This window comes from Erinaceus europaeus, chromosome 21 (assembly GCF_950295315.1).
Source record: "Erinaceus europaeus chromosome 21, mEriEur2.1, whole genome shotgun sequence".
Classification (NCBI taxonomy): Eukaryota; Metazoa; Chordata; class Mammalia; order Eulipotyphla; family Erinaceidae; genus Erinaceus; species Erinaceus europaeus.
This window is the reverse complement of record NC_080182.1, coordinates 19,450,265-19,465,007: the sequence shown is the minus strand read 5'-3', so window position 1 is coordinate 19,465,007 and position 14,743 is coordinate 19,450,265. Positions and strand designations below refer to the sequence as shown.

General features: G+C 37.4%; 1 long non-coding RNA gene across 1 annotated transcript; it reads right to left on the bottom strand.

The window, feature by feature from the left end:
- Nucleotides 1-2,141: 2,141 nt before the first annotated feature.
- Nucleotides 2,142-13,651, bottom strand: LOC132535245 (uncharacterized). The gene is made up of 3 exons (XR_009547014.1): nt 13,602-13,651; nt 4,222-4,388; nt 2,142-3,337 (listed from the first exon to the last, which is right to left on the bottom strand). It is a non-coding gene; the product is annotated as an uncharacterized LOC132535245 (long non-coding RNA).
- Nucleotides 13,652-14,743: the final 1,092 nt, after the last annotated feature.

Below are 14,743 nucleotides of genomic sequence, written 5' to 3'. Positions count from 1 at the left end.
TGGAAATAGTATATATCCTACCAGCACATTACTGACTTCTTGCAGGCAGATAAAGGCATCTCAACACCTTGTAAAAGTTATTTATGTGAGAGTGGAATTTGAGTTGTGTGTCAGCTGAGAGGTTATTCCATAAGCAGCAGATCTGGTAGGTGAATGAGTTGTCAGGACTGGACTGCTATAAAGAAATTTCTAGGCAAGAAGTCAGTGGAAATGTCCAAGGATGGTGGTGATGATATGGTATCAGTTTAACAGGCCTCATAGTAAGGTGGATTCATAAAGACAACTGGAAAGACAGATAGGCTGGTTCTATCAACAGCAGTCCCCAGCAGTGGTCATTAATCTAGTGTCTTTTTTTTTTAACAGAAGGATGGAGATAAATATATAAAAATTTCCTATGATTTTTCAGAAAAGTCATTGAGGGTCCAAGTGGTGGCACATCTAGTTGAGTGTACATTTTACAGTACACAAGGACTTGGGTTCAAGCCCTCAGTTTCCACCTGCAGGGGGGGGGGGGGGAAGCTTCAAGAGTGATGAAGCAGGTCTGCAGGTGTCTATCTTTCCCCCTCTCTGTCTTCCCCTCCTCTCTCCATTTCTCTCTGTCCTATCCAGCAACAACAACATCAATAACAAAAACAACAATAACTACAACAAGGGCAACAAAAGGGAATAAATAAAAAAAAATTTTTTTAAGTTCACTGGGCACTGGTACATGCAGAAATTTACACCACGATGATTTAAGAGAAAGCAAGTCTTTTCAACAAAATTCCAAAGAAGATAATTGTTTCTGCATTCCTCAAAATTGTTTTCTATCGGGGGTCGGGCAGTGGTGCACTGGGTTAGCACACACAGAGAGAAGCACAAGGAACTGAGCAAGAATGGGGTTTGAGCCCGGGCTTCCCAACCTGCAGGTATGTCGCTTCACAAGAGGTGAAGCAGGTCTGCAGGTGTCTATTCTTCTCTACCCCTCTCTGTCTTCCCCTTCTTTCTCAATATCTCTCTGTTCCATTCAACAACAACAACAATAGAAAAAGATGGCCACTAGGAGCAGTGGATTCTAGTGACTGCACTGAGCCCCAGTAATAACTCTAGGGCAAAAAAAAATTTTTTTTCTATCAGTCTCTGAAAAGCAATAAAGACAACTTTATAAAAAGAAGTCCTTATATTTTCAGAAGTGTTATCAGTGGGGACCTTATTTTTCTTTAATGTGGCTGTAGGAATTGATTACAAGCTTGGTACATGCACTACACTGTCAAGTTACTTTCTCAGTTTGATATGTATGTACATATAAGTATATATATTATATGTGTATATTTAATATATATTATATTATTATATAACATATAATACTATATAATATGTATATTAAAGATCTATGTATTTGTTTTTATGAAAGAGAAAGATCAGAGCACTGACTAGCTTTGGTATGCAGTCATACATAGAATCAAACCTAATTTTCCTAAAATTTTATATTCATATATGTGTGTATGTATTTGAGGAAGACCAACACACTGCTGCACAAACTGGAACATGAACTACCCTCTATTCTTGCTTTCAGGGGATGTCAAGGATAGAACCCAAGTTCTCACATAAGGAAAGCAAGGCTGTATCCACTGAGTCACCTCTTTGACCCTTGAGATTTTTTTTTTTTTACCATCTAAGAAAGCATCTTATTTTAAGATATTGGACCCACTATTTACTTCAAAGTTACTGTAGAAATATGACTTTATGACTCTGAAGTCATCCTGAAAATTAGCTAATTATGAGTTTATGCATTTGAATTGGTTTCCTATTATTATTATAACAGATGATCACAAAAGCAATTATTTAAAACAGCACCAATTTGTCATCTTACAATTCAGGAGTTTGAATTTCTGTAATGTGTCAATGACAAAGTTGCTACATTTTTGGAAGCTCCAGGGAAGGATTGATCTCCTTATCTTTCCCAGTTTCTATAGGCTGTCTGTATATTTTGGCTCATGACTCCATCCTCTACATTTACATTAGCAATTTAGCATCTTAAAGTCTTTCTCTCTCTTTGACTTCAGTTTTTGATGTCACTGTTTCTTCCCTGACTCTGATCTTTCAGCTTTTCTCTTGCCCTAAGAAGGATCTCTGGCTCAATTGGGACCTCCTGGGGAATCCTGCTAGCTACCCCTCCTCAAGATTCTTAGCCTAATAACATCTACAAAGTTTTCTTTGTCATAGAGAAGGAAAACAAACTGAGAGTCTTAGGACAAAAATGTGAATATCTTGGAGGCACTATTCTCTCTAATACACTTTTTTTTTTTTTAGGTGCCTATTATATCCTTGAAGGGATGTTGACAAGAGTATCCAAATTCTAATTAATAAAATGACCCATGTAATTAAAGAAAATTTATTGAGATGTTTGAAGGGTTTAATATTCCTGTAACACTTAGTTTAGGGTCATGGCTTTGAGGACAGGGTAGAATGAGAAGGGGACTTCAATGGACATTGGTTTTATTATGCTGGGATTTCCATTTCAGAGTGAATATAAGAAGAAACTTTTGGTTTCCATCAACTGTCTCTTCAAGTCTCTCTACAGCCCCACAGCCTGTCTCTATCACCATACAGTACTAGTAAATATTTAGGGGCTTTTATTTGAATATTTCCCATCAGCTCTTAAAATTCACTAGGGCAGGAATCAATTGGCTTTCTGCTTTTATAGTTGTAAGCATGTACTGGATTTTTCAAGAGACAAAAACAAACAAACAAAAAACTTGGCGGTTATTAAGCTAGTATAACTCCAGTGAAGGAAGAAAGGAAATTTATTAGACAACTGAATTAGGAGAAATTGAACATACCTCCAAGCACACTAGCATTTAGCCTTCTATAGGAGACTAATTACTTAGTATTGGAAATTTATAGCCTGGGTCAGTAGTGGGCCTCTACAACACCTCACTGCATGTGTCCTTGCCTTATGGTCTACACAGCAGGTAAATGTGATGGTTATTTGTTTATTTATTTATTTTTAAATTTTTATTTATAAAAAGGAAACACTGACAAAACCATAGGATAAGAGAGGTACAACTTCACACAGTTCCCACCACCGTATCCTATCCCTTCCCTGATAGCTTTCCTAATTTTTATCCCTCTGGGAGTATGAACTCAGGGTCATTATGGGGTACAGAAGGTGGGAGGTCTGTAATTGCTTCCCCGCTGAACATAGGTGTTGGTAGGTCGATTCATACTCCTAGCCTGTCTCTCTCTTTCCCTAGTGGGGAAGGGCTCCGGGGAATCGGGGCTCCAGGACACATTGGTGGGGTCGTCTGCCCAGGGAAGTCCAGCTGGCATCATGTTAGCATCTGGAACCAGGTGGCTGAAAAAAAGAGTGAACATATAAAGCCAAACAATTGTTGACTAGTCATGAACCTAAAGGCTGGAATATTGCAAAGATTTAAGGTCTCTGTTTTGAAGATAGCAAGTAGGCTTATTTTAGTTATATTCCAGAGGGCTCATGAGTTTACTAGTTTTTTCCTGAGCCTGACATCTGATATGCGGGTGGACCCAAGTTATTGTCTGGGGAGATGATGCCATGGCTGGAAAAATGGCTAGAAAACTGGATTAGGGAAAAGAGTAGCTCTCAAATATGGGAAAGTTATATAAATATTGTTGACTGTAGACCCCATCGATTTGATCTGGGACCCATATTCAGCTTAGGAGCCTATTTGTAACCACTGCATCCCTGTAGGTCTGAGCTCGCATTCTGTGGTCATGAGTAGGAATATTCCGAGCTGCCCCAATTTCAGGACCCATCTTCCTCAGGAGGTAGCTAGAGTATGTTATCCAGCTTCCCTTCAGAGGATGGAGCATTCTCTACCATTGTTGATATACACTGAGGGCAGGGTCCTGTGGGGGCCCACAAAAGGGTCCATTGTATTGTTCCTGATGGAGATGACCACTGACAATGGAGAGAGGGTGTAGGTTTGTTTGTTCGTTTTGTCTAAGGGACATTTATAAGACAGCCCTACTCCTCTATATTTGTTTGACCTTGAGCAAGATATAGCATGGTACATATACTTCTCAACATGTAGAAATGAGAAATACTCACTGAGAATGCTACTAGAGTCCTCAGACATTATTATACTTCAGTTATCAGTATTTTGCTGCTGTAGTAACTAATAGACTCATCTGAGAGTTCCAACTGAAGTTGTATATACCAACAAATATCAACAAACAGTTATTTTCATCAGTAGTTTTCACCTGTGTAGCATGCATGGAAGATTTTTTAACGCAGGGCTGGAGAAGTCATATAATGGCAAAAGACTTTCATGCCTTAGATTCCAAGTTCCCAGGTTCAGTCCTTAGCATCACAGTAAAACAGAGCTGAGCAGTGCTCTGGTATTCTTCTCTGTGTCTCCTGTATGTCTCTAATTAAAACGAAATAAACAAAATATCTTTAAAATATTTTAACAGAAGTTTTTGTTATTATTTGTGAAGTTCAACATCACTGGAAGTGTGATAAAGAGTACAGGAATTGAAGTCTTTTTTGTTTTTGAATATTTATTTTATTTATTTATTCCCTTTTGTTGCCCTTTTTTTTAATTGTTGTAGTTATTATTGTTGTTGTTATTGATGTCGTTGTTGTTGGATAGGACAGAGAAATGGAGAGAGGAGGGGAAGACAGACGGGGGAGAGAAAGATAGACACTTGCAGACCTGCTTCGCTGCCTGTGAAGTGACACTCCTGCAGGTGGGGAGCTGGGGGCTTGAACCAGGATCCTTATGCTATCCTGTGCTTTGTGCCACCTACGCTTAACCCATTGCACTACCACCCAACTCCCAGAATTGAAGTCTTATTGATGAGGGACTGTAGATAATTAGGGCAAGTTGAGGTTCAGGTCAGAGAGTTCTTCCTCTCCCATGCAAAATTATCTAATGAAATTAATAAAATCTAAAATATTTTTTAAGAAATAGGATAAAAGGAAAATTTGTCTATTATCATAGTACTGTATCATAATTATAAACATGTCAAGAATAGAAAACATCATCCTGAACTGATTCCATATTGTTCCTAACATCCATTCAAAACAGTATCTAATTCAACTAATTAGCAAGACAATCCTAAAATATATCATCGATGCCCTCAAAATTTGAAGTGGAGATGATATGAGATAATACTCATATTTTCCCCACTATGATAAGGAATGAAAGCGAAGTGATACTGTCTACTAGATAAAGATGGGCTAAGATGAGAAAACTAACAGTCTAGTACAAAATAATCTCACTGACTTTTGACATAAGTATGTCTCTAAAGCCCCGTGCTTTAGACATATCATCTTTAGAGAATCATCTTGATTTGAGAATCCTACCATTTCATTACTTTGTATCTTTTTCTGTTTCCTTGAGTAGTGACTTGTAATTTTCAATAAATAAGTTTTCCTTTATTCTGTTAGGTTTATTCCTAGATATTTGATTGTTTTTGTTGCTATAGTAAATAGGATTAATTTATGAATTTCTTCTTCTGATTTAGTGTTTGTGTAGGGGAATGCCACTGATTTTTGTATATTATTTTTAGAACCTACTATATTGATTAATAATTTCCAAGAGCTTACTGTTGGACTCTTAATATTTTCTATGTATACTCTCACATTGCTCATTAATCGTGACATTTTGACCTCTTCTCTTCCAACCTGTATCCCTTTAATTACTTTATGTTGCCTAACTGCTGTGGCTAGGACTTACAACAAAATGTTGAATAGTTATGGCAAATAGTGTGCAGTCCTGTCTCGTACCTGATCTAAGTGGAAATACTTTTAGTCTCTCACTATTGAGTAGGATGCTAGCTATTGGTTTGCTGCATATAGATGCAACTAGAAGTAGGAATTTTGTATCTATTCCCATTTTTGTAGTGTTCTGATCATGAAAGTGTATTGAATTTTGCCCAGAGTTTTTCACTTATTTGCTTGTGGTTTGTTGAGACTTTTCCCCCCTGGGATTCTGCCTTATTTCACTGCTACAGAAGTTTTTGACATTTTATTAGAAGGTTCTGTAATAATTGTATGCTATTATGAAATGAGCTCTGTCTCCCCTGAATCCATGTGTTGAGACTCTGTCAGTGAGACTGTGTTTGAAGACAATACCTTCAAGAAGTAATTAAGGTTAAATGAGGTCTGAGAATGGATTCTATTTTAATAGGAATGAACTTCATAAAGAAGGGGAAATATACCAGAAACAAGATCACGCGGGGGCTCTGTAAGAAGGCTTTATGGGCACTGTGATCAGGGATTTCAGAAATGCAGAATTTTGAGAAAACAAATGTCTATTGTTTAAGAAACCCTGTGGTACTTCGCTATAGCATTTGTTATGGAAGTCCACGTGGATTAATAGATGTGTTTTACTTTTACAAAAACTCATTTTCTCTCTTTCTCACTCCAATAGTTGAGAAAATGCCTGGAGGATTTCGGGGGGGGGGGGGGGAAGGGAAAAAAGAAAGAAAAAACTTCTCTGAAAATGTAAAGATACAATCATGATAAAGCTCTAAAGAAGGTGAAAGGGACTTGACTTGATCCACACCAGCCCACCAAAATTGATCTCAAAAGTAAGAACAGGCTTTCTCCTCAGAGCATTCTGAACTGTCAATTTGCAGCCATGCCAGAGATCACCAAAAGAGCTACAGTATATTGGCACTTTGGCTGTTACTACTCTCAGAACCCAAACAATGTAGTGAGCTATACTTCTTCTCAAGACAAAAAATATTGAGGACTATATGTGAAGGTGATTGTGGTTCCACTTCATAATTTTCCTTAGAACCTTGAGGAAACAACCGTAGGCTAGGCTACTCTCCAGATGACTGTCCTAAAGTGACTAAAAAGTACAATAAATAAAATTTTTACTTTCATGAGTCCAGTATGTTTCCAGAGGATACTGCACAAATTCATGTCTATAAACTCAAACGCATTTGACAAATGATGACTATCCACATATTTTACGTAGGTAGCTTAGGATCCTTTTGGAATAATCTCAGTCCTCTGGAACTTCTCAACTAGATTTTTTTTCTTTGTTGTTTATTTTGATAATAATGGAAAAATTACAATTCCAGATGGCCTTTTTCATGACTTTCCAGTGATAATTTTCTTTTATTATACATCTAGGGAAACATATTGAACTTATTCTGCAAAGACAAAAGATTTGTCACTTTCTTTCAAATTCAGAGTCCATAACATGAATAAGATTCAGGTCAGAATTACTCTTATTGCCAGTCACAAATGCAGGTTGGCTATGAATATTAAGAATAAAACAAAAATCAAATAGTGTAGTCAATAGGATATGTAAAAATTGCTATGAAATATGGCATTTGTTATTTGGAAATTATGTTACTCTTAATTTTCATTGGTAAAATCTATAGTAAATACATGTTTATGTATACTGATTAGATGTGATATGTCCTACATTGATTTTTAACATTTTATTTATTTGACAGAAATGAAAAAAACAGAGAGGAGGGGGGAGATAGAGAGGGAGAGAGACAAAGAGACACCTGCAGCCCTGCTTCACCACTCGTGAAGCTTCCCCCCTGTAGGTGGGGACTCAGGGCTTGAACCTGGGTCCTTGTGCACTGTAATGTGAGCACTTACCCCGGCATGCCACCACTTGCCCCATATGTCCCATTTGATTTAGCATTAAGATTTCACTGCTGCTGCTGAGTTTTTCAGATAGAGACAGAGACATAAAGCCAGATAAAGAAAGATAACATAGCATTAAAGCTTCTCTGAGTGTGATAGGTCTGGGACTAAATTTTGGGTGGTATTCATCTCACCAACCTCACATATTTGTGTTTCTTGAATAATTTCATGAGACCTATCTATTTCAGAAATCTGTAGCAACCCAGTGGCCGACCTCAGGTGATTATTATGCTCAGGATTTTGATCAATAAACTCAAAATTATCTTGATAAAAATTTAATTTTTTTTTCTGTTAGCAACTTTAGAAAGTGATTAAGTTTCTGGTTCTAATGAAGAAGGCTAATTAGAATTCAAATCTAGCTCTACCTCATAGCTGTACATTCTAGTATAATTAATTGAATGCATTCTTGTCTAGATTCCCCCACCTATCAGATACAGAATAATGGTAATATCTAGCCCACTAATTTTTAGAAGGATCATGAGAGCATTTATATGAAAGATTTGGCACAGAACCTGATAAATGAAGGTAATCCAACAAAATCAGTTAAGTATTTATAACAATTCTGTCTAAATGTTTCAGAGTGCTATTTGTTCACCAATATCCACTATATGTTTCTTCATTAGTATAAGGACCACCATGTTTTACTAAACACTAAAGTTCTAAAATCAAGACTATGTCTGTCAACCTCGCTATAGTTTAGTATTGTAATTTTAGACATTCAGAACTGATTTTTCTGCGTGCTGCATGCAGGTTACTTCACTTGGGTTAACCTCACATTAACCAAAGTAAACACTAAAAAAAAAAAAAAGTTCAGCTAGCTATATATTAAAAAAAACATGAATTTTTAAATTAAAATTTGGCTTCTTACTGCAGTGGACACTCTGGATACTGCATACTAACAAGTGATTGACCAGTGAGGAAATAAATAGATCAAGAAATACTCATGCTAAGATTCAAGAGTTTGAGTGTTTAATGTCTTTATACTTGATACTAAAGAGGGGGAATGCTAATATATTTTTTTATAACCTACCAGTTCAGTCTTAGGCATGATGAGTCATGTACTTTACCTGCTGAGATATATTCCAGTCTGACATCAGTTTAATAGAAATATGTAAAGACACCTGTAAGATGTAGTTTCCCATCTTAGAGACTTCTGTCAGATCCAAAATGAAATTTCTACTGCCTAGTGTTCAATAAAAATATATAAAAATGTAAATGTCCAACCAAGCATTGCTTAATAAAGAAGATTCCCTGGCTCAACAATATTATTTGCAGTTGCTTGCAGCTAGACTCTAAACAAGCTGGAAAATTAATTGGAATTTGCATTTGAGGCTTTGTAGAGTGACATTCAAACTTGGCTTTCCTTGGAATCGAGAGAGAGAGACTGAGCAGTTCTCAGTTTATGGAGGTATCATAAGAAAGTTAATCTCCAAGTTAAAAAAAATCATAGAACAAGTAAGTAAGAAATAGACATAGATTTGTCCACTTTCATTTTCCTGGTAAGAACATCAGTAACAAAATAAAACAAGCACAAAGTCCTACATACTCTTTCATTATGATTAGACTTTCAAAAATACATTTTAAGGAATGGGGTGGTAGCACAGCGGGCTAAGTGCACAGGTTGCCAAGTGCAAAAGTCCTACGTAAGAATCCCTGTTTGAGCCCCCGGCTTCCCACCTGCAGGGGGGGTCGCTTTACAAGCGGTGAAGTATGTGTGCAGGTGTCTTTCTCTCCCCCCTCTGTCTTTCTCTCCTCTCTTAATTTCGCTCTGTCCTATCCAACAACAACAACAGCAATGACAATAATAATAATGACAACAACAATGATAAACAACAAGGGCAACAAAAGGGAAAAAATAGCCTCCAGGTGCAGTGGATTCATAGTTCAGGCACTGAGCCCCAGAAATAACCCTGGAGACAAAAAAAAATCATTTTAACATGAAGAAGGAAATTGGTCATAATTTGGGAATAAAGATAACTCTCAGGAACTGAGACTGTTGATTACCTTGCACCTCCATTAAAAACAAAGCAAAACAGGTAAACTAAAAAAAAAACTGAGGAAAAAACTTTTAAAGATAGAGACATAACAAATGATATCGAGCATGTGGGATAGAAAGACACAAAATAAGAGTCCATTTAAAACTAATTCAAATTAAGTACTAGATTCAGACTGCAGAACTAAAGTTGTCAGGGAAAGAAGATATAGAAGGGACAAAGGATAGAAGAAAGAGGCCCAGTTAATTGTGGTGCAGGAATACTGGAAATTTGGTAATGGGTATGATGTAACAACTTAGATTTGAAGATGTTTGAAGAAGCATCCTTGAGCATATAAGATGATGTAAACCAGTATTGCCTCAATTGAAAAAATAAGGGAAAAAAATCAAAGGATTTTCCTTTGTCCCCGTGACCTCCGTTTGTCAGCCCAAGAGAGAGTTATGGGACTGTATTTTGGTGTCACTCTGACCAGACCACGCTCACCCACCTACAGAGAGCCCAGTAACCTACCCTACCCAGCGGATCCCAGGTTGAAAGCTGCTGCCTCTTGGAGCTCACAGCAGCCGTGGCTTCAAAGTCGCCATTTTGGCTCCAGCCCCAGTAAGATGGATGTCTCAGACAGGAATCTGTCAACTTTTCAGCACCTGATTAAGTCTACTTTTCTTGCACCAATTACTGTCTCATGGATAATTGATCTTTTGAGTGGCTAACAACTCGAGTCTTCAATTTAGTAACAGAGTGAAGCAGAATGATGGGATAAACTTATTAACATGTTTGCCTTCTGTACACATGAAGGGTCACAATGATTCAGAGAAAACTCATTTCACATGGTCTTAAGGCACTGACGTGTGTGTGTGTGTGTGTGTGTGTGTGTGTGTGTGTGTGTGTACATAGATGTGTGCACACACTGTTTTGCTTTATTTTGCTTTAACCACAGAGGACTTTGGGAAGGAAAAAGGAGGGTTCAGTTAAAGTAATGTAAATGCTAGTTTTCACAAGAAGAGTAAGGTCTGTGAAATGTTAAGGAAATGCAAAGCCTAGGTTCACCTCCCAAGGGTCTTTGCTCCCATTTTCACAGGTGGTAGCATAATGGTTATGCAAAATTTGAGGAAAGGAGGAGGAGGAATAAGGAGGGGGAGGGAGAGGAGGAGGAACAAGAAAATAACTTTCATGTCTGAAACTTGACAGTCCCAGGTTCAGACATAAAGTTAAGAGAATCTTTAAATGCTAACTACTTACCCTCATGTCTTCTTTACTCCTCTAAGAAGTTCAATTTATAAATATCCACATCTAGTCAGTATAAATAAACACATATTGCATTTGTGTGCTATAATATAATATATAAAATAAAATACAAAGAAAGTTCCAGTGGAGAATATGTAGAGAAGCTAATTTCTCTTTCAATAAAGGTGTCCAGATTTACATGTGACCCTTTTGCATGGGTCATACTAATGTCTGTTTTGTTCCAGATTTAGCTTGTGCATTTCTGAAGCAAATGCAGTGCATAACATCTTAAAAGGAAGTATAACTTAAACTGATTTTTTTCTAACAAAGAAACTTCTGAAGTATTTTATATGATTCCTGGAGTTTTTCAGAGTGGTTGCTTAATAAATGTTGCTTTCTTTCCATTACTTTTCTGTGTTATCTGTTATTTCAATCTATGGCACTCTTCCTATCCACACTATTCCAAATCCTATCTATCTCTGACAGCCCAGCAAAGTTGCCATTCTTTCAGTAGAACCACTTCTCAGTCATAAATGAGCTCAACCATCTAAATTTCTTCTGTTGAACTGATCTCTTTTCTGCTCTGGTCTACCTTGGTTCTCTTTTCCCTTCATATTACAGTTGTTATTCAAGCTCTACTCAGGTAATAATCCTTATGTTGAATTTTGCAATTGCCTCCTGTACAGTAGGTGCGTCATATAGGTTTGTAGAGTGGTGTACACGAAATTTTAATTCTAATAGCTTTATCTCTTTTCTATTTCCCCCATGTATACTTCAAACTTCCCAACCAAATTATTCTAATGGCAGTGAAGAATGCAAAAGAAACTAGGGCACCTACCTGAAAATAGTCTCCCAGAAGCCAATAATTTTAGCAGGTTGTTATTATATTTGAAAAACAGATACCATGCTACTTCTACATCCTAGCTAATATTATATATATATATTATATATAATATATATATTATATTATATATATATCACAGTATACCAAGTTAAATTACTCTTAAACATGAATTGAAAACGGGGGAGTCGGGCAGTAGCGCAATGGGTTAAGTGCAGGTGGCACAAAGCACAAGTATCCCAGTTTGAGCCCCCGGCTCCCCACCTGCAGGGGAGTCGATTCACAGGCAGTGAAGCAGGGCTTCAGGTGTCTATCTTTCTCTCCCCCTGTCTGTCTTCCCCTCCTCTCTCCATTTCTCTATGCCCTAACTAACAACGACAACAATAACAACAACAATAATAACTACAACAATAATAATAATAAAGGGCAACACACGGGAAAATAAATTTTTTAAAAAACAGGGTTATGCTCAATATGTATTTTGTGGTTGTGTGCACCCAAGAAACAGGAGTAGGTCTATAAAAAACAACATATGGAAGGACTTATTTAAATATTATAGTGCTCATGATATTTTTCTAATATCAGGAAAGGAACCTGTTAGAAATCAGAATTTTCCACCTGACTGAGCGCATATGTTACAGGGCACAAGGAACCAGGCTTGAATCCCCAGTCGGTCCCCACCTGCAGGGGAAAGCTTCACAGGTGGTGAAGCAGGGCTACAGGTATGTGTGTGTGTGTGTGTGTGTGTGTGTGTGTGTGTGTGTGTGTGTGTCTACCTCCCCCTCCCTTCTCAATGTCTGGCTGTCTCTACCCAATAAATAAATAAAGATAATAAAAAAGAAATCTAAAACAAAGAAATCAAAATTCTCGAGCCAGCCAGCAACGCACCTGGTTAAGTGCGCGCATTACCGTGTACAAGGACCCAGCGACGCACCTGGTTAAGTGCGCACATTACCGCGCACAGGGACCCACATTCAACCTCCGGGTGCCCACCTGCAGGGGGAAGCTCCATGAGTGGTGAAGCAATGCTGCAGGTGTCTCTCTGCCTTTTCCCCTTCTATTTTCCCCCTCTCAGTTTCTCTTTGTCTCATTACAACAACATATAAATAAATAAATAATACTTTTAAAGTTTGTAGCTTGTACAAAATAATCAAAATTCCAGGTTGTTTCCTTCCTTCAGAACTCTAATTTTTATATCACGGGAAGAAAAGCTCAATCAGCACTCGCAATAATGCAATTTAGGCTATTCTGAAGTTGCTTTTTATCTTTATAGACTCTATAAAGGGAGAATTCTAGCCTCCACACTCAGATAACCAAATATAGACTAAAATCCCCTAAGCATTATGTGTTTAAAGAAATACAGCATTTCTATCTAGTATTACACCAAATTTTAATTCTACACCGACTCAAGCTATCTTGCTAGTATGTGGATCTTAAAAAATTTGACAAAGTCAAATAGGTACTTTGAGTTCATATAGAATTTAAATATTTTGACTTTATAGCTTCTCAATAGTAGGCAATTTAAGTTGCTCTCTCTTTGCTTCTTAGTATGGAGAAATAAGACTCAAAGAAATTGTGAAATTTGTACAGTATTATACCCTGGGTCAAGGGGAGAATACAAATAGGTCAAGAACTAATTATCCTCATCTTGGAATTCCCTCACTACGTTTTTATCCAAAGATTGTCATATATATGGTTTCAATGACTCTGTGACCTAAAAGCTATCCCTCTATGGCCAGTCAAGCTCCTTTATCCCTGCAATTCATTCAACCTTGAGTTCAAGACAGTAAATCCCATAGGATCTTACTGGGACTCTGGAAAGCTTTCTACTTAAAATCACCCTGAGACCACCAGCTCATTTCACAACTGTCAGCAACTGAAGAACTGTCATCCTACTTACAGTTTTGAAGCCACCAGTGAGCTGGAGTTGCTCCTCCTGCTTATTACAAATCTCTTAAATTACTCGGCAGGCAAAGCCACTGCAAGAAATCAAGGAGAGGATTTGTTCCATTTTTAGAACAATATGGGCTTCCTCTAGGGCCAAAGTCACATCTGTGTATTCACTTAATGAAAATGGCTTATGCTCAAAGGGTAATTGTGTCCAAAAAAAAAAAAAAAAAAAAAAAGCCATTGTGATTTCACATGTTTTCTCCATTATGTTTAAAAGTAAGTAGAAAGACACATAATTAGCTTTATAAGATAATTAACAAATCAAGGCATAGAAAGATCAAGAGATTTTCAAAGGTCACATAGTTTATTCTGGGGAAATGACTAGAGTTTAAATATTCTATCTCCCCATTCACTATTCTTTGCATTATTTGCAGTCATTATCTTTGTGTATCACTTTTTTTACTTTCAAAAATACATTGGTGAGACATGTGGGAAGAGTACAAAGAGGATAAAAACTTGTAGGGCATTCCAGAGGCTTGGCTATGGAGTAGTAGTAGCTATGTTATACTCTCCCTTGTCAGCTAGGACATGCTACAAAAATGACCTGAAAAATCAACAAAATATGACCAAGATTTCTTCAGAAACTCATCAAGCCATAGATGAGTACAGACACATATAGTCTGTAGACAGAAAAGGGGTGAGGGAGAAATTCCCAGAACTAAAGGCCACATATACTCAGGGGTATCTGGCACCAAAATGGGCAAGTGATATCTGAGGACCACCACTTCCAGGTCTGAGTCAAAGAAACAAGGGTTAAAAACAAAATAAAGAAAAAAGAAAACCACCTAAGCCACAGATGAGTACAGACATGCATGGTTTGTGGATGAAAAGGCAGTGAAGGATTGCGGGGGGGGGGGGGGGGGTTGGCAACAAACTGGGAGATTAGTGGTCAAGCCACATAACTTCCAGGTCTGAGTTCAGGCAACAAAGAACTGTTTAAAAAATCACTTAAAAATTCACCAATTTACAACTGTGAGTTCTTGAATTTCCCATGCTTTTGCCCCACAGAACTGGAATAGCAACAGAAAGACACTGTATTGATGTGTATTGATGTCAGGGACACTTTTCTTCTTCTAGCGTTTGCCCTTCTTC